The 20,013-nt window shown below is 50.3% G+C and overlaps 1 pseudogene; it reads right to left on the reverse strand.

The window, feature by feature from the left end:
* Positions 1 to 1,278: 1,278 nt before the first annotated feature.
* On the reverse strand, positions 1,279 to 18,023 carry LOC127909956 (retinitis pigmentosa 9 protein homolog; annotated as a pseudogene).
* Positions 18,024 to 20,013: the final 1,990 nt, after the last annotated feature.

The following is a 20,013-nucleotide window of genomic DNA, read 5'->3' on the forward strand; positions in this document are numbered from 1 at the left end:
GTATATGGTACTCCCTGTATATGGTACTGGTACTCCCTGTATATGGTACTCCCTGTATATGCTACTGGTACTCCTTGTATATGGTACTGGTACTCCCTGTATATGGTACTCCCTGTATATGGTACTGGTACTCCCTGTATATGCTACTGGTACTCCCTGTATATGGTACTCCCTGTATATGCTACTGGTACTCCTTGTATATGGTACTGGTACTCCCTGTATATGGTACTGGTACTCCCTGTATATGGTACTGGTACTCCCTGTATATGGTACTCCCTGTATATGGTACTGGAACTCCCTGTATATGGTACTCCCTGTATATGGTACTGGAACTCCCTGTATATGCTACTGGTACTCCCTGTATATGGTACTCCCTGTATATGGTACTGGTACTCCCTGTATATGGTACTCCCTATATATGGTACTGGTACTCCCTGTATATGGTACTCCCTGTATATGGTTCTGGTACTCCCTATATATGGTTCTGGTACTCCCTGTCTATGGTACTGGTACTCCCTGTATATGGTACTGGTACTCCCTGTATATGTTACTCCCTGTATATGCTACTGGTACTCCCTGTATATGGTACTGGTACTCCCTGTATATGGTACTCCCTGTATATGGTACTGGTACTCCCTGTATATGGTACTCCTTGTATATGGTACTCCCTGTATATGTTACTCCCTGTATATGCTACTGGTACTCCCTGTATATGGTACTGGTACTCCCTGTATATGGTACTCCCTGTATATGGTACTCCCTGTATATGCTACTGGTACTCCTTGTATATGGTACTCCCTGTATAATAGCTTCATTCTTGTGTGTTTTATTTCTCATGTTTTGATCTTGTTACATAATTCTGTTGAGAAAGCTTGTCAGGAAGCATTTCACTGGAAGGTCTACACCCATTTTATTCAGCGCATGTGACAAATAACATGTCATTACCAATGCTGTTCGAGTTCCTCTCCTGAGGGGCCCTACATTCACAATCACCACTGCACGTCCATAGGATCCTATTCGGTATGATCTAATGGAGTAGAGGACTAATGAACTCATTAACCATATGAGGGATGGGACAAGTCATGCATTATTTAAAGGTGGAGGGAAGGAAGGCAGAGGGGAAGGCTGAACCAAAGAGGATCATCTAGTGTGGACTACATAGTGCACCATTGAAGCGACACCGAGCCATTGGGTAAGAACCACCGTAGCAGACAGACACTGCAGTCTGGTGTCGTCACCTCTCCCTGCAAGAACAATCCATGAAGGTTCCAACGGCTCAGTCAGACTAAGAACAGTCACTGGTTTTGGAGGACTTGTGGTGTTTCTTTTTCTTGTGTTTCCTCTTCTTGCTCTCACTGGTGGAGGAGGAGCTGTCAGAGGAAGAGGTAGCATCCTGCAGGAGCTGCTGCAGCTGCTGGATCCTGGAGAGAGGTAGGTGGGAGTAGGAGTAGGAGAGAGAGAGAGTGGGGTTGGAGAGAGAGAGTGGCGGTGGGGTTGTAGAGAGAGAGAGAGAGTGGGGATAGGAGAGAGAGAGTGGGGTTGGAGAGAGAGAGGGGGTAGGAGAGAGAGAGTGGGGGTGGGGGTTGTAGAGAGAGAGTGGGGGGGGGGGTTGTAGAGAGAGAGAGAGAGAGAGAGAGAGTGGGGTGGAGAGAGAGTGGGGTTGGAGAGAGAGAATGGGGGGTGGGGGTTGAGAGAGAGAGAGAGTGGGGGTTGAGAGAGAGAGTGGGGGTGGGGGTTGTAGAGAGAGAGAGAGAGAGAGAGAGAGTGGGGGGTGGAAAGAGAGGAGTGGAAAGAGAGAGAGAGAGAGAGAGAGAGTGGGGGTGGAGAGAGAGTGGGGGGTGGGGTAGAGAGAGAGAGAGAGTGGGGGTGGAGAGAGAGTGGGGTTGGAGAGAGAGAGAGTGGGGGTGGGGGTTGAGAGAGAGAGTGGGGTTGGAGAGAGAGAGTGGGGGGTGGGGGTTGAGAGAGAGAGAGAGTGGGGGTGGGGGTTGGGAGAGAGAGAGAGAGAGAGAGAGAGAGAGAGAGAGTGAGGGTTGGAGAGGGAGTGGGGTTGGAGAGAGAGAGTGGGGGTGGGGGTTGGAGAGAGAGAGAGAGTGGAGTTGGAGAGAGAATGCTATTTGGCCCTACACAGAGAGTACACAGCGGCAGAATACCTGACCACTGTGACTGACCCAAAATTAAGGATAGCTTTGTCTATGTACAGACTCAGTGAGCATAGCCTTGCTATTGAGAAAGGCCGCCGTAGGCAGACATGGTTCTCAAGAGAAGACAGGCTATGTGCTCACTGCCCACAAAATGAGGTGGAAACTGAGCTGCACTTCCTAACCTCCTGCCCAATGTATGACCATATTAGAGATACATATTTCCCCCAGATCACACAGATCCACAAAGAATTCGAAAACAAATCCAATTTTGAAAAACTCCCATATCTACTGGGTGAAATTCCACAGTGTGCCATCACAGCAGCAAGATTTGTGACCTGTTGCCACGAGAAAAGGGCAACCAGTGAAGAACAAACACCATTGTAAATACAACCCATATTTATGCTTATTTATTTTATCTTGTGTCCTTTAACTATTTGTACATTGTATATATATATATATATATATATATATATATATATAATATGACATTTGTAATGTCTTTACTGTTTTGAAACTTCTGTATGTGTAATGTTTACTGTTCATTTTTGTTGTTTTTCACCTTATATATTCACTTTGTATGTTGTCTACCTCACTTGCTTTGGCAATGTTAACACATGTTTCCCATGCCAATAAAGCCCTTGAATTGAATTGAATTGAGAGAGAGTGGGGGGTGGGGGTTGGAGAGGTAGAGAGTGGGGGGTGGAGAGAGAGAGAGAGAGTGGGGGGTGGCCGGGGGAGACAGGGAGTGGGAGTTGGAGAGACAGAGGGGGTAGAAGGGAGGGAAGAGAGTCAGATGGGTTAGAACCATTCGAGCAGAGGGGCAAGGTGTGAAACTGACACACAGTATCTTCTGAAAGGTGAAAAATATGTTTCATCAGACACACAAACGTCATGTACTCCTAACATCTGACTATTCCCTCCAGAATCAGAAGCCATCTCAGATTTCCACTCATTCACTCAGAAGTGTCCCTGGTTGTGAATCAAGTATATTATCAGCGATTGTCAGCTGACAGCTGGTGAGTACTGAGTATGTGTCATATGGGGATTAGGATGAGCTGAAAGGTGCTAAAGTGGGTCATCGAGAGAGAGACCGAGACAGAGAGAGAGAGAAACAGAGAGAACAAGACAGAGAGCGAGACGGAGAGAGCGATATAGAGAGAGCGAGAGGGAGACGGAGAGCGAGGGGAGAGCAGGGAGAGGAGACGACGAGAGCAAGAAGGAGACAGAGAGAGGGAGACAGAGAGAGGGAGAGACAGAGAGAGAGGAGAGTAGGAGACCGAGAGGGAGAGAGAGGGAGGCCGAGAGGGAGAGCGAGAGTAAGAGGGAGACAGAGAGAGAGGGAGACAGAGAGGTAGAGGAGACAGAGAGGGAGAGCGAGACAGAGAAATAGAGAGAGACAAGAGGAGAGACAGAGCGAGAGGGAGACAGAGAGGTAGACCGAGAGAGACGAGGGAGAGCGAGAGGGAGACAGAGAGGGAGAGCGAGAGGGAGATGGGGAGAGACAGAGAGGGAGGGAGACGAGAGAGGGAGACAGAGAGAGGAGAGCGAGACAGAGAGAGCGAGACAGAGGGAGAGCGAGACAGAGAAGGAGACAGAGGGAGAGTGAGAGGGAAACAGAAAGAGAGAGAGCAAAGGGGGAGAGCGAGAGACAGAGAGGGAGAGAGTGAGAGGGAGACAGCGAGGAGATGGAGAGAGACGAGAGGGAGCGAGAGCGAGACAGAGAGGGAGAGAGAGCGAGAGAGCGAGACGGAGAGCGAGACAGAGAGAGACAGAGAGGAGAGGGAGAGACAGAGAGGGAGAGCGAGAGACAGAGAGGGAGCGGAGAGAGGGAGACAGAGAGGACGGGAGAGTGAGAGAGAGACAGAGAGAGACAGAGAGGAGACAGGGAGACGAGAGAGGAGGGAGAGAGGACAGAGAGGGAGAGAGGAGACAGAGAGGGAGACGGAGAGCGAGAGGGAGACAGTGAGGGAGACGGAGAGCGAGACTGAGAGGGAGATGGAGAGTGAGACAGAGGGAGAGCGAGAGGGAGACGGAGAGCGAGACAGAGAGGGAGACGAGAGAGCGAGACAGAGAGGGAGACGGAGAGCGAGACAGAGAGGGAGACAGAGAGGGAGACGGAGAGCGAGACAGAGAGGGAGACAGAGAGGGAGACAGAGAGGGAGACGGAGAGCGAGACAGTGAGGGAGACAGAGAGGGAGACGGAGAGAGCAGAGGGAGACGAGAGAGAGAGCGAGACGGAGAGCAAGAGGGCGAGAGAGAGCGAGAGGGAGACGACGACCGAGAGGGAGACGAGAGTAAGAGGGAGACGGAGAGAGCGAGAGGGAAACAGAGAGAGCGAGAGGGAAACAGAGAGAGCAAGAGGGAGACAGAGAGGGAGAGGGAGACCGAGAGAGCGAGGGAGAGAGCGAGAGGGAGATGGGGAGAGCAAGAGGGAGAGCGAGAGGGAGACCGAGAGAGCGAGGGAGAGAGCGAGAGGGAGAGTGAGACGGAGAGCGAGAAGGAGACGGAGAGTGAGACAGAGAGCGAGAAGGAGATGTAGAGTGAGACAGAGAGCGAGAAGGAGATGTAGAGTGAGACGGAGAGCGAGGAGACGGAGAGCGAGACAGAGAGCGAGAGGGAGAGCGAGACGGAAAGCGAGAGCGAGACCGAGAGAGCGAGAGGGAGGCTGAGAGGGAGAGCGAGACCGAGAGAGCGAGACAGAGAGAGAGATGGAGAGATAGAGCGAGAGTAAGACAGAGAGGGAGAGTGAGACAGAGAGAGAGAGTGAGAGGGAGAGGGAGAGCGAGAGGGAGACGGAGAGCGAGACAGAGGGAGAGCGAGAGGGAGACAGAGAGAGAGCGAGAGGGAAACAGAGAGAGCGAGAGGGAGACAGAGAGCGAGACAGAGGGAGAGCGAGAGGGAAACAGAGAGAGCGAGAGGGAAACAGAGAGAGCGAGAGGGAGACAGAGAGAGCGAGAGGAAAACAGAGAGAGCGAGAGGGAGACAGAGAGAGCGAGAGGGAGACGGAGAGAGCGAGAGGGAGCAGAGAGAGCGAGACGGAGAGCGAGACTGAGAGAGCGAGGGAAACAGAGAGAGCGAGAGGAAAACAGAGAGCGCGAGAGGGAGACAGAGAGAGCAAGAGGAAAACAGAGAGGGAGAGGGAGACCGAGAGAGCGAGGGAGAGAGCGAGAGGGAGATGGGGAGAGCGAGAGCGAGAGGGAGAGCGAGAGAGCGAGGGAGAGAGCAAAAGGGAGATGGAGAGAGCGAGAGGGAGACGGAGAGAGCGAGAGCGAGAGGGAGACAGAGAGAGCGAGAGGGAGACAGAGAGGGAGAGCGAGAGGGAGACCGAGAGAGCGAGAGGGAGACAGAGAGAGCGAGAGGGAGACGGAGAGAGCGAGAGGGAGAGCGAGAGGAAACAGAGAGAGCGAGACGGAGAGCGAGACTGAGAGAGCGAGGGAAACAGAGAGAGCGAGAGGAAAACAGAGAGAGCGAGACGGAGAGCGAGACTGAGAGTGCGAGGGAAACAGAGAGAGCGAGAGGAAAACAGAGAGAGCGAGACGAGGCGGAGAGCGAGACTGAGAGAGCGAGGGAAACAGAGAGAGCGAGAGGAAAACAGAGAGAGCAAGAGGAAAACAGAGAGAGCGAGAGGGAGAGAGTGAGAGAGACGGAGAGAGGGAGAGCGAGAGGGAGACCGAGAGGGAGCAGAGAGAGTGAGACTGAGAGAGCGAGTGAAACAGAGAGAGCCAGAGGAAAACAGAGAGAGCGAGAAGGAGACAGAGAGAGCGAGGGGGAGAGAGTGAGAGAGAGACGGAGAGAGCGAGACGGAGAGCGAGACAGAGACCGAGAGAGCGAGACAGAGAGAGCGAGACAGAGAGAGCGAGACAGAGAGAGCGAGACAGAGATAGATCTTGTTTCAGGCAGCCAGCAGAGTAGCCAGCAATAAAATATGAATATATCAAGAAACCCAATGATCAAACAACTCAGAGACAGAGGCCTCCCTGTTCTTTGATTAGGCCAAAACTTTACATTTCCATTGATTCGGTATGCTCAGAGAGAAACAAGAGCGCTTGTGCAAGTTGCAAGACACTGAAAACAACCCAAACTTCCAACACGGCTGTTCCCAAGCTTCATTAATAATTCATCTGTGGAGCTGGAGGAGCATTGTTCTCGTCCACGTTGACATCATCCACCCAGAGGACAGTGAAGTAATCATTAGGACTGTTCAAGGCAAGGACTGTGAGGCAGAGCGGAGTCTACCACTGTCACATTTCACTCCGTCTCTCACACCATCATAACATTCATTTGATCAGCTCATAAGATCCTGTAGAACACACTCGGCCTCTCTCCTATCATACATCGCATGTTGCACTTTCATCAGTTCAGATGGCACTTTAAAACTTCTCCGTAGTCACCCAAGTTCGTTCAGAACCATTTTTAAACATACTTTTATTCACCCGTTTGATTAAGTGCTCTGACAGCTATCAGGATGTGATCGATTTAATTCAATTAGGGTGTTGACTTCAGTGTGTCCTCCGATGACCAGGGGGGTGTCCTCAGATGACCAGGGGTGTGTCCTCCGATGACCAGGGGGGTGTGTCCTCCGATGACCAGGGGTGTGTCCTCCGATGACCAGGGGGTGTCCTCAGATGACCAGGGGTGTGTCCTCCGATGACCAGGGGGGTGTCCTCAGATGACCAGAGAGGTGTGTCCTCCGATGAACAGGGGTGTGTCCTCCGATGACCAGGGGGGTGTCCTCAGATGACCAGGGGGTGTGTCCTCCGATGAACAGGGGTGTGTCCTCCGATGACCAGGGGGGTGTCCTCAGATGACCAGAGAGGTGTGTCCTCCGATGACCAGGGGGTGTGTACTCCGATGACCAGAGGGGTGTGTCCTCCGATGACCAGGGGTGTGTCCTCAGATGACCAGGGGGGTGTGTCCTCCGACGACCAGGGGGATGTGTCCTCCGATGACCAGGGGTGTGTCCTCCGATGACCAGGGGGGTGTGTCCTCAGATGACCAGGGGGTGTCCTCAGATGACCAGGGGGGTGTCCTCAGATGACCAGGGGGGTGTGTCCTCCGATGACCAGGGGTGTGTCCTCAGATGACCAGGGGGGTGTGTCCTCCGATGACCAGGGGGTGTGTCCTCCGATGACCAGGGTGTGTCCTCCGATGACCAGGGGTGTGTCCTCCGATGACCAGGGGGGTGTCCTCAGATGACCAGGGGGGTGTGTCCTCCGATGACCAGGGGGGTGTGTCCTCAGATGACCAGGGGGTGTCCTCAGATGACCAGGGGGGTGTGTCCTCAGATGACCAGGGGGTGTGTCCTCAGATAACCAGGGGGGGTGTGTCCTCCAATGACCCAGGGGGGTGTCCTCAGATGACCAGGGGTGTGTCCTCAGATGACCAGCGGGGTGTCCTCAGATGACCAGGGGTGTGTCCTCAGATGACCAGGGGGTGTGTCCTCAGATGACCAGGGGTGTGTCCTCAGATGACCAGGGGGTGTGTCCTCAGATGACCAGGGGTGTGTCCTCAGATGACCAGGGGGGTGTGTCCTCAGATGACCAGGGGTGTGTCCTCAGATGACCCGGGGGGTGTCCTCAGATGACCAGGGCTGTGTCCTCCGATGTGTCCTCCTCCGCAGAGGAGACATCTATCTAAACAGCAGAGGAGACATCTATCTAAACAGCAGAGGAGACATCTATCTAAACAGCAGAGGAGACATCTATCTGAACAGCAGAGGAGACATCTATCTAAACAGCAGAGGAGACATCTATCTAAACAGCAGAGGAGACATCTATCTAAACAGCAGAGGAGACATCTATCTGAACAGCAGAGGAGACATCTATCTGAACAGCAGAGGAGACATCTATCTAAACAGCAGAGGAGACATCTATCTGAACAGCAGAGGAGACATCTATCTGAACAGCAGAGGAGACATCTATCTAAACAGCAGAGGAGACATCTATCTAAACAGCAGAGGAGACATCTATCTAAACAGCAGAGGAGACATCTATCTGAACAGCAGAGGAGACATCTATCTAAACAGCAGAGGAGACATCTATCTGAACAGCAGAGGAGACATCTATCTGAACAGCAGAGGAGACATCTATCTAAACAGCAGAGGAGACATCTATCTAAACAGCAGAGGAGACATCTATCTAAACATCAGAGGAGACATATATCTAAACAGCAGAGGAGACATCTATCTAAACAGCAGAGGAGACATCTATCTGAACATCAGAGGAGACATCTATCTAAACAGCAGAGGAGACATCTATCTAAACAGCAGAGGAGACATCTATCTGAACAGCAGAGGAGACATCTATCTAAACAGCAGAGGAGACATCTATCTAAACAGCAGAGGAGACATCTATCTAAACAGCAGAGGAGACATCTATCTGAACATCAGAGGAGACATCTATCTAAACAGCAGAGGAGACATCTATCTAAACAGCAGAGGAGACATCTATCTAAACAGCAGAGGAGACATCTATCTAAACAGCAGAGGAGACATCTATCTAAACAGCAGAGGAGACATCTATCTAAACATCAGAGGAGACATCTATCTAAACAGCAGAGGAGTCATCTATCTGAACAGCAGAGGAGACATCTATCTAAACAGCAGAGGAGACATCTATCTAAACAGCAGAGGAGACATCTATCTAAACAGCAGAGGAGACATCTATCTAAACAGCAGATGAGACATCTATCCAAACAGAATGTTGATAATAAAACCAGAAGGTTGTTTCTTTTTCATTCTGTTTGTTTTCTCTGATCATGTCGTACATTGGGTCTTCGTGTGCCTACAAGAAAGAGATGGTTTAGGTACTTATTTACTAAATGTACAGGATAACACACATTGCAAACACTCCAATGATAACAAGCATGGCGAGATAAAACGCCATTCAGCTACTGCTCTTAGGCAACATTATTTCCCCCCATTCAATGCTCTCCTCTGCCACATCAGCATTTTAAAATCCGGTTGTTGTATCACAATGGAATGTATGAAAATAAGATACGCTTGCACTTATGTTAATCATTGCAGTGGCATCGTAGCAAGCAGGGCTACAGAACAACTGCACTGTGTGAATCTGCTGAGTCCAGAGGCATCCAGCTGCAGAGGATAGAGATGCTGGTTGCATCCCAAATGCCACCCTTTTCCCAATGTAGTGCACTACTTTTGAACAAATCCCTATGGGCCCTGGTAAAAAGTAGTGCACAAATGGGGAAATGGGTGTGATTTGGGACGCACCCTTACTGTATCCAGTTGCATCAAGCAAGCATGCTCATGGTCCAAGGCAGTCAGGCACCTAGACCTCCCCTCCAGGTTATGGTTGGGACCAGGTTATGGTTGGGACCGGGAGCAGACCTCCCCTCCAGGTTATGGTTGGGACCAGGTTATGGTTGGGACAAGGAGCAGACCTCCCCGCCAGGTTATGGTTGGGACCAGGTTATGGTTGGGACCAGGAGCAGACCTCCACACAAGGTTATGGTTGGGACCAGGTTATGATTGGGACCAGGAGCAGACCTCCACACAAGGTTATGGTTGGGACCAGGTTATGGTTGGGACCAGGAGCAGACCTCCACACAAGGTTATGGTTGGGACCAGGTTATGGTTGGGACCAGGAGCAGACCTCCCCGCCAGGTTATGGTAGGGACCAGGTTATGGTTGGGACCAGGGGCAGACCTCCCCTCCAGGTTATGGTTGGGACCAGGTTATGGTTGGGACCAGGGGCAGACCTCCCCGCCAGGTTATGGTTGGGACCAGGTTATGGTTGGGACCAGGTTATGGTTGGGACAAGGAGCAGACCTCCACACAAGGTTATGGTTGGGACAAGGAGCAGACCTCCCCTCCAGGTTATGGTTGGGACCAGGTTATGGTTGGGACCAGGGGCAGACCTCCCCGCCAGGTTATGGTTGGGACCAGGTTATGGTTGGGACCAGGTTATGGTTGGGACCAGGGGCAGACCTCCCCGCCAGGTTATGGTTGGGACCAGGTTATGGTTGGGACCAGGAGCAGACCTCCCCGCCAGGTTATGGTAGGGACCAGGTTATGGTTGGGACCAGGTTATGGTTGGGACAAGGAGCAGACCTCCCCGCCAGGTTATGGTTGGGACAAGGAGCAGACCTCCCCTCCAGGTTATGGTTGGGACCAGGTTATGGTTGGGACCAGGGGCAGACCTCCCCGCCAGGTTATGGTTGGGACCAGGTTATGGTTGGGACCAGGTTATGGTTGGGACCAGGTTATGGTTGGGACCAGGAGCAGACCTCCCCGCCAGGTTATGGTTGGGACCAGGTTATGGTTGGGACCAGGTTATGGTTGGGACCAGGTTATGGTTGGGACCAGGAGCAGACGTCCCCGCCAGGTTATGGTTGGGACCAGGAGCAGACCTCCCCGCCAGGTTATGGTTGGGACCAGGTTATGGTTGGGACCAGGTTATGGTTGGGACCAGGAGCAGACCTCCCCGCCAGGTTATGGTTGGGACCAGGTTATGGTTGGGACAAGGAGCAGACCTCCCCTCCAGGTTATGGTTGGGACCAGGTTATGGTTGGGACCAGGGGCAGACCTCCCCGCCAGGTTATGGTTGGGACCAGGTTATGGTTGGGACCAGGTTATGGTTGGGACCAGGTTATGGTTGGGACCAGGAGCAGACCTCCCCGCCAGGTTATGGTTGGGACCAGGTTATGGTTGGGACCAGGAGCAGACCTCCCCGCCAGGTTATGGTTGGGACCAGGTTATGGTTGGGACCAGGTTATGGTTGGGACCAGGTTATGGTTGGGACCAGGTTATGGTTGGGACCAGGAGCAGACGTCCCCGCCAGGTTATGGTTGGGACCAGGAGCAGACCTCCCCGCCAGGTTATGGTTGGGACCAGGTTATGGTTGGGACCAGGAGCAGACCTCCCCTCCAGGTTATGGTTGGGACCAGGTTATGGTTGGGACAAGGAGCAGACCTCCCCTCCAGGTTATGGTTGGGACCAGGTTATGGTTGGGACCAGGAGCAGACCTCCCCGCCAGGTTATGGTTGGGACCAGGTTATGGTTGGGACCAGGAGCAGACCTCCCCTCCAGGTTATGGTTGGGACCAGGAGCAGACCTCCCCTCCAGGTTATGGTTGGGACCAGGTTATGGTTGGGACAAGGAGCAGACCTCCCCTCCAGGTTATGGTTGGGACAAGGAGCAGACCTCCCCGCCAGGTTTTGGTTGGGACCAGGTTATGGTTGGGACCAGGAGCAGACCTCCACACAAGGTTATGGTTGGGACCAGGTTATGGTTGGGACCAGGAGCAGACCTCCACACAAGGTTATGGTTGGGACCAGGTTATGGTTGGGACAAGGAGCAGACCTCCACACAAGGTTATGGTTGGGACCAGGTTATGGTTGGGACCAGGAGCAGACCTCCCCGCCAGGTTATGGTTGGGACCAGGTTATGGTTGGGACAAGGAGCAGACCTCCACACAAGGTTATGGTTGGGACCAGGAGCAGACCTCCCCGCCAGGTTATGGTTGGGACCAGGTTATGGTTGGGACCAGGAGCAGACCTCCCCGCCAGGTTATGGTTGGGACCAGGTTATGGTTGGGACCAGGAGCAGACCTCCCCGCCAGGTTATGGTTGGGACAAGGAGCAGACCTCCCCTCCAGGTTATGGTTGGGACCAGGTTATGGTTGGGACCAGGTTATGGTTGGGACCAGGTTATGGTTGGGACCAGGTTATGGTTGGGACCAGGAGCAGACCTCCCCGCCAGGTTATGGTTGGGACCAGGTTATGGTTGGGACCAGGGGCAGACCTCCCCGCCAGGTTATGGTTGGGACCAGGTTATGGTTGGGACCAGGTTATGGTTGGGACCAGGTTATGGTTGGGACCAGGTTATGGTTGGGACCAGGAGCAGACGTCCCCGCCAGGTTATGGTTGGGACCAGGAGAAGACGTCCCCGCCAGGTTATGGTTGGGACCAGGTTATGGTTGGGACCAGGTTATGGTTGGGACCAGGTTATGGTTGGGACCAGGTTATGGTTGGGACCAGGTTATGGTTGGGACCAGGAGCAGACCTCCCCGCCAGGTTATGGTTGGGACCAGGTTATGGTTGGGACCAGGTTATGGTTGGGACCAGGAGCAGACCTCCCCGCCAGGTTATGGTTGGGACCAGGTTATGGTTGGGACCAGGTTATGGTTGGGACCAGGAGAAGACGTCCCCGCCAGGTTATGGTTGGGACCAGGTTATGGTTGGGACCAGGTTATGGTTGGGACCAGGTTATGGTTGGGACCAGGTTATGGTTGGGACCAGGAGCAGACCTCCCCGCCAGGTTATGGTTGGGACCAGGTTATGGTTGGGACCAGGTTATGGTTGGGACCAGGTTATGGTAGGGACCAGGTTATGGTTGGGACCAGGAGCAGACCTCCCCGCCAGGTTATAATCTCTCGGAGGACCTTGTGAAAATAGGACCGTGCCCCAGGACTACCCAGGACTACCTGACATGATGACTCCTTGCTGTCCCCGGTCCACCTGACTGTGCTGCTGCTCCAGTTTCAACTGTTCTGCCTTGTTATTATTCGACCATGCTGGTCATTTATGAACATTTGAACATCTTGGCCATGTTCTGTTATAATCTCCACCCGGCACAGCCAGAAGAGGACTGGCCACCCCACATAGCCTGGTTCCTCTCTAGGTTTCTTCCTAGGTTTTGGCCTTTCTAGGGAGTTTTTCCTAGCCACCGTGCTTCTACACCTGCATTGCTTGCTGTTTGGGGTTTTAGGCTGGGTTTCTGTACAGCACTTTGAGATATCAGCTGATGTACGAAGGGCTATATAAATAAATGTGATTTGATTTGATTTATGGCTGGGACCAGGTGCAGACGTTCCCACGAGGTTATGGTTGGGACCAGGTTATGGTTGGGACCAGGTTATGGTTGGGACCACGAGCAGACGTTCCCACAAGGTTATGGTTGAGACAGGACCAATCCTAGTCCTAGGGACACATTATATTCAACTAGTCAAAAGGCTTGATGATTAGTTTAAATAATCTCTTGTGGGCAGATTAGGTAAACATAAATGGTTTGCATCTTTGATTATATATTTGAACAAACCACGATTTCGTAGGTGTGTAGCATCGTTCACGTTTCGGAAGGGTAGGGGGCAATTCAGCCCACAGGAAGGGCGAGGGACGATTCAGCCCACAGGAAGGGCGGGGGACAATTCAGCCCACAGGAAGGGCGGAGGACAATTCAGCCCACAGGAAGGGCAGAGGACAATTCAGCCCACGGGAAGGGCGGAGGACAATTCAGCCCACAGGAAGGGCGGAGGACGATTCAGCCCACGGGAAGGGCGGAGGACAATTCAGCCCACGGGAAGGGCGGAGGACAATTCAGCCCACAGGAAGGGCGGAGGACAATTCAGCCCACGGGAAGGGCGGAGGACAATTCAGCCCACAGGAAGGGCGGAGGACAATTCAGCCCACGGGAAGGGCGGAGGACAATTCAGCCCACAGGAAGGGCGGAGGACAATTCAGCCCACGGGAAGTGCGGGGGACAATTCAGCCCATAGGAAGGGTAGGGGACAATTCAGCCCACAGGAATGGTAGGGGACAATTCGGCCCACAGGAAGGGTAGGGGACAATTCAGCCCACAGGGATGGTAGGGGACAATTCGGCCCATAGGAATGGTAGGGGATAATTCGGCCCATAGACTTGCCAGTAACTTGCAAAGAGAGAGGGTGGAGCTCCTCGTTCTAGCATCTCTTAACACGTATGGACCCAGAACTTCATAGAGCAGCTGACCAATTACACAAGACTTTAGTTCTGGGTTAACCGAGATGAGTTGAAAGATGGAGGAGACTCACCATTCTGAACTGCTCCAGGTTCTGGTTTCCTTTGATGAAGAAGGGACACTCTCGGTCCCCCGTCCTGTGTCCATAACGCTCCAACCTGCACAAGGGAGAAGTGTCATGTTGGTACCACAAGCACACTCCCTCCTGCTCTCTAAGAAATCACCAAAACAAGCTAGTGTTGGAACGTGGAATAGATTCATATACACCTGTTCATCACTTAGCCTACATCTAAATGCAATTCAAAATCAAAAGGAATAAATAGTCAAACATTTTCTAAAAGTATTATGGGGAACAGGTAAGACTTTGTAATTCCACAGGAATGTAGACTAACCTAGGACGCTTTACGAAGAAGAACACGAGGGGGGGGGGCAGCCTTTATTCTTTGAGGGACAAGCAGAACAGATGTGAATCTCTGCTACACCGACGTGACCCTGAACTCATTCAGAAGGGATGCTATCAAGCTAAGCCTAGAGTGTGTCCCCAAACGCACTTAATTCCCTTTATAGTGCAATTATTTTGACCAGAGCCCTATGAGTGTACCATGTACCCTGATCAAAAGTAATGCACTAGATAGTGAATAGGGTGCCATTTGAGACTAACCCCGAGCCACTTTCCTGTCTCTCTCAGTGGGGTTGGATTTAAGTGACAGTATTGAGGATAAGGACCAGGACTATCCAGTGGTGAAGACAACTCTCTTTGTCTTTCTGCTATACTTCAATAGAGCGCAGTACATGATCACATAAGCATGGATGGACCTCTGCCCACTTCAAGCTGTACATTTTCTAGATCTGTGATAGTGACCCACTTATAAAGGAGTGTCTATTTAATCCCAGTCAGTCGCAGAAGCACTACGTTTTTTAAGGTTATTTCACATCAGTGTGCTGTAGTTGAAGGAGGATGAAGAGAGGAAGCCACTACAGACAATTGAGATGCACCCTAAAATGTAGTTATCACAGGAGGTTGGTGACACCTTAATTGGGGAGGACGGGCTCGTGGTAAAGGCTGGAGTGGATTAAGTGGAAAGGTATGAAATATATCAAACACACGGTTTCCAGCCTTTACCACGAGCCCTTCCTCCCCAATTAAGGTGTCACCAACCTCCTGTGTTAACTACATTTTAGGGTGCATCTCAATTGTCTAGAGTGACTTCCTCTCCTCGTCCTCCTTCATCTTCAGCACACTGATGGTTTCCATGATGCCATTAAATTTGCTCTGTTCCGGACATTATTGTGAGTCGTCCTCTCCTGGTAGGTATTAATCTCAAATGGCACCCTTTTCACTATATAATGCAGAGGAAGGCCCAAAACATTGGAAAAGACTTCAGTCTATAGACTGTTCTCTCTGCTACCACACGACAAGCGGTACCGGAGCACCAAGTCTAGGTTCAAAAGGCTCCATAATAGCTTCTACCCCCAAGTCATCCGACTGCTGAACAGTTCATCAACTGGCCATCCGGACTATTTACATTGACCCCCCTTTGTTTTTACACTGCTGCTACTCTCTGTTTATTATTTATGCATAGTCACTTTACCCCTACCTACATGTACAAATGACCTTGACTAACCTGCCCCCCCCCCCCACCCCGCACCTTGACCCGGTTGGTTAAGGGCTTGTAAGTAAGTATTTCATAGTAAGGTCGACACCGGATGTAGTCATGCATGTGACAGATAACATGTGATGACTTTTTAGCAGGCCCCAGGGTGCCACATAATAACTGTGTGTTTCTACTCACACTGCATCACTTTCACCCCCTTCCCCTGAGGCATCCACAGCCCCTTGGTGGGGGCATGAGCCAGGACGTCTCTAGCATCCTCATTTCCTGGATCAGCAGGAATACAGTCCTCTGGTTTGTAGTCTTCCTAAAAAAAACAGCCCCTGTGTTTCAAGTAGAAGCAAGATGACACATATTCCAGTTTCCAGAGCAATCCCTTTACTGATAGCTAGCTCGCTACAGCTCATCTACAGTGCCTTGCGAAAGTATTCGGCCCCCTTGAACTTTGCGACCTTTTGCCACATTTCAGGCTTCAAACAAAAAGATATAAAACTGTATTTTTTTGTGAAGAATCAACAACAAGTGGGACACAATCATGAAGTGGAACGACATTTATTGGATATTTCAAATTTTTTTAACAAATCAAAAACTGAAAAATTGGGCGTGCAAAATTATTCAGCCCCCTTAAGTTAATACTTTGTAGCGCCACCTTTTGCTGCGATTACAGCTGTAAGTCGCTTGGGGTATGTCTCTATCAGTTTTGCACATCGAGAGACTGACATTTTTTCCCATTCCTCCTTGCAAAACAGCTCGAGCTCAGGATGGAGAGCATTTGTGAACAGCAGTTTTCAGTTCTTTCCACAGATTCTCGATTGGATTCAGGTCTGGACTTTGACTTGGCCATTCTAACACCTGGATATGTTTATTTTTGAACCATTCCATTGTAGATTTTGCTTTATGTTTTGGATCATTGTCTTGTTGGAAGGCAAATCTCTGTCCCAGTCTCAGGTCTTTTGCAGACTCCATCAGGTTTTCTTCCAGAATGGTCGTGTATTTGGCTCCATCCATCTTCCCATCAATTTTAACCATCTTCCCTGTCCCTGCTGAAGAAAAGCAGGCCCAACCCATGATGCTGCCACCACCATGTTTGACAGTGGGGATGGTGTGTTCAGGGTGATGAGCTGTGTTGCTTTTACGCCAAACATAACGTTTTGCATTGTTGCCAAAAAGTTCAATTTTGGTTTCATCTGACCAGAGCACCTTCTTCCACATGTTTGATGTGTCTCCCAGGTGGCTTGTGGCAAACTTTAAACGACACTTTTTATGGATATCTTTAAGAAATGGCTTTCTTCTTGCCACTCTTCCATAAAGGCCAGATTTGTGCAATATACGACTGATTGTTGTCCTATGGACAGAGTCTCCCACCTCAGCTGTAGATCTCTGCAGTTCATCCAGAGTGATCATGGGCCTCTTGGCTGCATCTCTGATCAGTCTTCTCCTTGTATGAGCTGAAAGTTTAGAGGGACGGCCAGGTCTTGGTAGATTTGCAGTGGTCTGATACTCCTTCCATTTCAATGTTATCGCTTGCACAGTGCTCCTTGGGATGTTTAAAGCTTGGGAAATCTTTTTGTATCCAAATCCGGCTTTAAACTTCTTCACAACAGTATCTCGGACCTGCCTGGTGTGTTCCTTGTTCTTCATGATGCTCTCTGCGCTTTTAACGGACCTCTGAGACTATCACAGTGCAGGTGCATTTATACGGAGACTTGATTATACACAGGTGGATTGTATTTATCATCATTAGTCATTTAGGTCAACATTGGATCATTCAGAGATCCTCACTGAACTTCTGGAGAGAGTTTGCTGCACTGAAAGTAAAGGGGCTGAATAATTTTGCACGCCCAATTTTTCAGTTTTTGATTTGTTAAAAAAGTTTGAAATATCCAATAAATGTTGTTCCACTTCATGATTGTGTCCCACTTGTTGTTGATTCTTCACAAAAAAATACAGTTTTATATCTTTATGTTTGAAGCCTGAAATGTGGCAAAAGGTGGCAAAGTTCAAGGGGGCCGAATACTTTCGCAAGGCACTCTATCAAAGTAATGATTTACCTGGCAGTGAGCAGTCATAATGACCTGCCCTTACTATACCTTAATGAATCCAGGAGGTTTTTCATAACTGCATAGAGGGGAAAAGAAAACAATGGTGGTGAGAATAAATATGATAATATACTTTGTGTTTAGGTAGGTACCCCTGTTCAAGTCAGGGGCAAAGCACCTTGTCGAGCCATGCTACAGAACCGATCTAGTTCAATTGTCTTTGCTGAAAGCTACAGTAATATAACAATGATAGGCAGTTTCTTGGTAAATCACAAGGCTGATCAACTACACTGTTATGTTTTATTCATTCACAAGTTCGTTACCACCGAAGCACGTGTGGTTTACTTAAGTCTTCACATGCTTCAGCTTTTGCACTTCTTGGTTCAGTTTTTGTCGCTTGTTTCTTGAGTTTTTCCACATCGTGTTTTGATTTATTGTGCCTTTTGCGGTCCCCTCTGTACTCCGAGTATAGCGATCTCTTTCGACTAGACATTGCAACAACATTGGATAACTGTGTTAAAAAAAGAACCCTTTAATTTTCAGTTTGATACGATTTCTCGAACACCAATACACTCGGGACAAGCGTAGTTATTTTCTGCTTCTGATGGCGCATCGCAGCGCCGTCTACATCTCAGAGAGAGTCGAGCCTGGTCCCAATTGAGGCTGTTTTCACCCTGGTTTTAATTTCTATGCCGGGTTTGAGCAGGTGTTTATTTGCGTATTATCATATACAGCCAGGACTATACTTTGAATAAAAAGGTGAGGTCTGTAGTGGTTTATAAAGTATTCATACTGTACCCTTCTTTTGAGTTGTATTGCAGTTACTCGAGAGTATTTCCAGCTACTAACTGTAGAATCAACTCTATAATATGCTTATAAACAGTCTGTATGTAGAGGTATTGAAGGGGCAGCCCGGGATAGATACATCTATTTTTGGACTCAAATTAATGATATTCTTCAAGAATCAATGACTATATATACACTGCTCAAAAAAATAAAGGGAACACTAAAATAACACATCCTAGATCTGAATTAATGAAATATTCTTATTAAATACTTTTTTCTTTACATAGTTGAATGTGCTGACAACAAAATCACACAAAAATTATCAATGGAAATTTATCAACCCATAGAGGTCTGGATTTGGAGTCACACTCAAAAGGAAAGTGGAAAACCACACTACAGGCTGATCCAACTTTGATGTAATGTCCTTAAAACAAGTCAAAATGAGGCTCAGTAGTGTGTGTGGCCTCCACGTGCCTGTATGACCTCCCTACAACGCCTGGACATGCTCCTGATGAGGTGGTGGATGGTCTCCTGAGGGATCTCCTCCTAGACCTGGACAAAAGCATCCGCCAACTCCTGGACAGTCTGTGATGCAACGTGGAGTTGGTGGATGGAGCTAGACATGATGTCCCAGATGTGCTCAATTGGATTCAGGTCTGGGGAACAGGCGGGCCAGTCCATAGCATCAATGCCTTCCTCTTGCAGGAACTGCTGACCCAGGGCCAACCGCACCAGCATATGATCTCACAAGGGGTCTGAGGATCTCATCTCGGTACCTAATGGCAGTCAGGCTACCTCTGGCGAGCACATGGAGGGCTGTGCGGCCCCCAAAAGAAATGCCACCCCACACCATGACTGACCCATCGCCAAACCGGTCATGCTGGAGGATGTTGCAGGCAGCAGAACGTTCTCCACGGCGTCTCCAGACTCTGTCACATCTGTCACGTGCTCAGTGTGAACCTACTTTCATCTGTGAAGAGCACAGGGCGCCAGTGGCGAATTTGCCAATCTTAGTGTTCTCTGGCAAATGCCAAACGTCCTGCACGGTGTTGGGCTGTAAGCACAACCCCCACCTGTGTACGTTGGGCCCTCATACCACCCTCATGGAGTCTGTTTCTGACCATTTGAGCAGACACATGCACATTTGTGGCCTGCTGGAGGTCATTTTGCAGGGCTCTGGCAGTGCTCCTTCTGCTCCTCCTTGCACAAAGGCGGAGGTAGCGGTCCTGCTGCTGGGTTGTTGCCCTCCTACGGCCTCCTCCACGTCTCCTGATGTACTGGCCTGTCTCCTGGTAGTGCCTCTATGCTCTGGACACTACGCTGACAGACACAGCAAACCTTCTTGCCACAGCTCGCATTGATGTGCCATCCTGGATGAGCTGCACTACCTGAGCCACTTGTGTGGGTTGTAGACTCCGTCTCATGCTACCACTAGAGTGAAAGCACCACCAGCATTCAAAAGTGACCAAAACATCAGTCAGGAAGCATAGGAACTGAGAAGTGGTCTGTGGTCACCCCCTGCAGAACCACTCCTTTATTGGGGGTGTCTTACTAATTGCCTATAATTTCCACCTGTTGTCTATTCCATTTGCACAACAGCATGTGAAATTTGCCAATCAGTGTTGCTTCCTAAGTGGACAGTTTGATTTCACAGAAGTGTGATGGACTTGGAGATACATTGTGTTGTTTAAGTGTTC

Source organism: Oncorhynchus keta, chromosome 20 (genome assembly GCF_023373465.1).
Source record: "Oncorhynchus keta strain PuntledgeMale-10-30-2019 chromosome 20, Oket_V2, whole genome shotgun sequence".
In the NCBI taxonomy this organism is placed as follows: domain Eukaryota; kingdom Metazoa; phylum Chordata; class Actinopteri; order Salmoniformes; family Salmonidae; genus Oncorhynchus; species Oncorhynchus keta.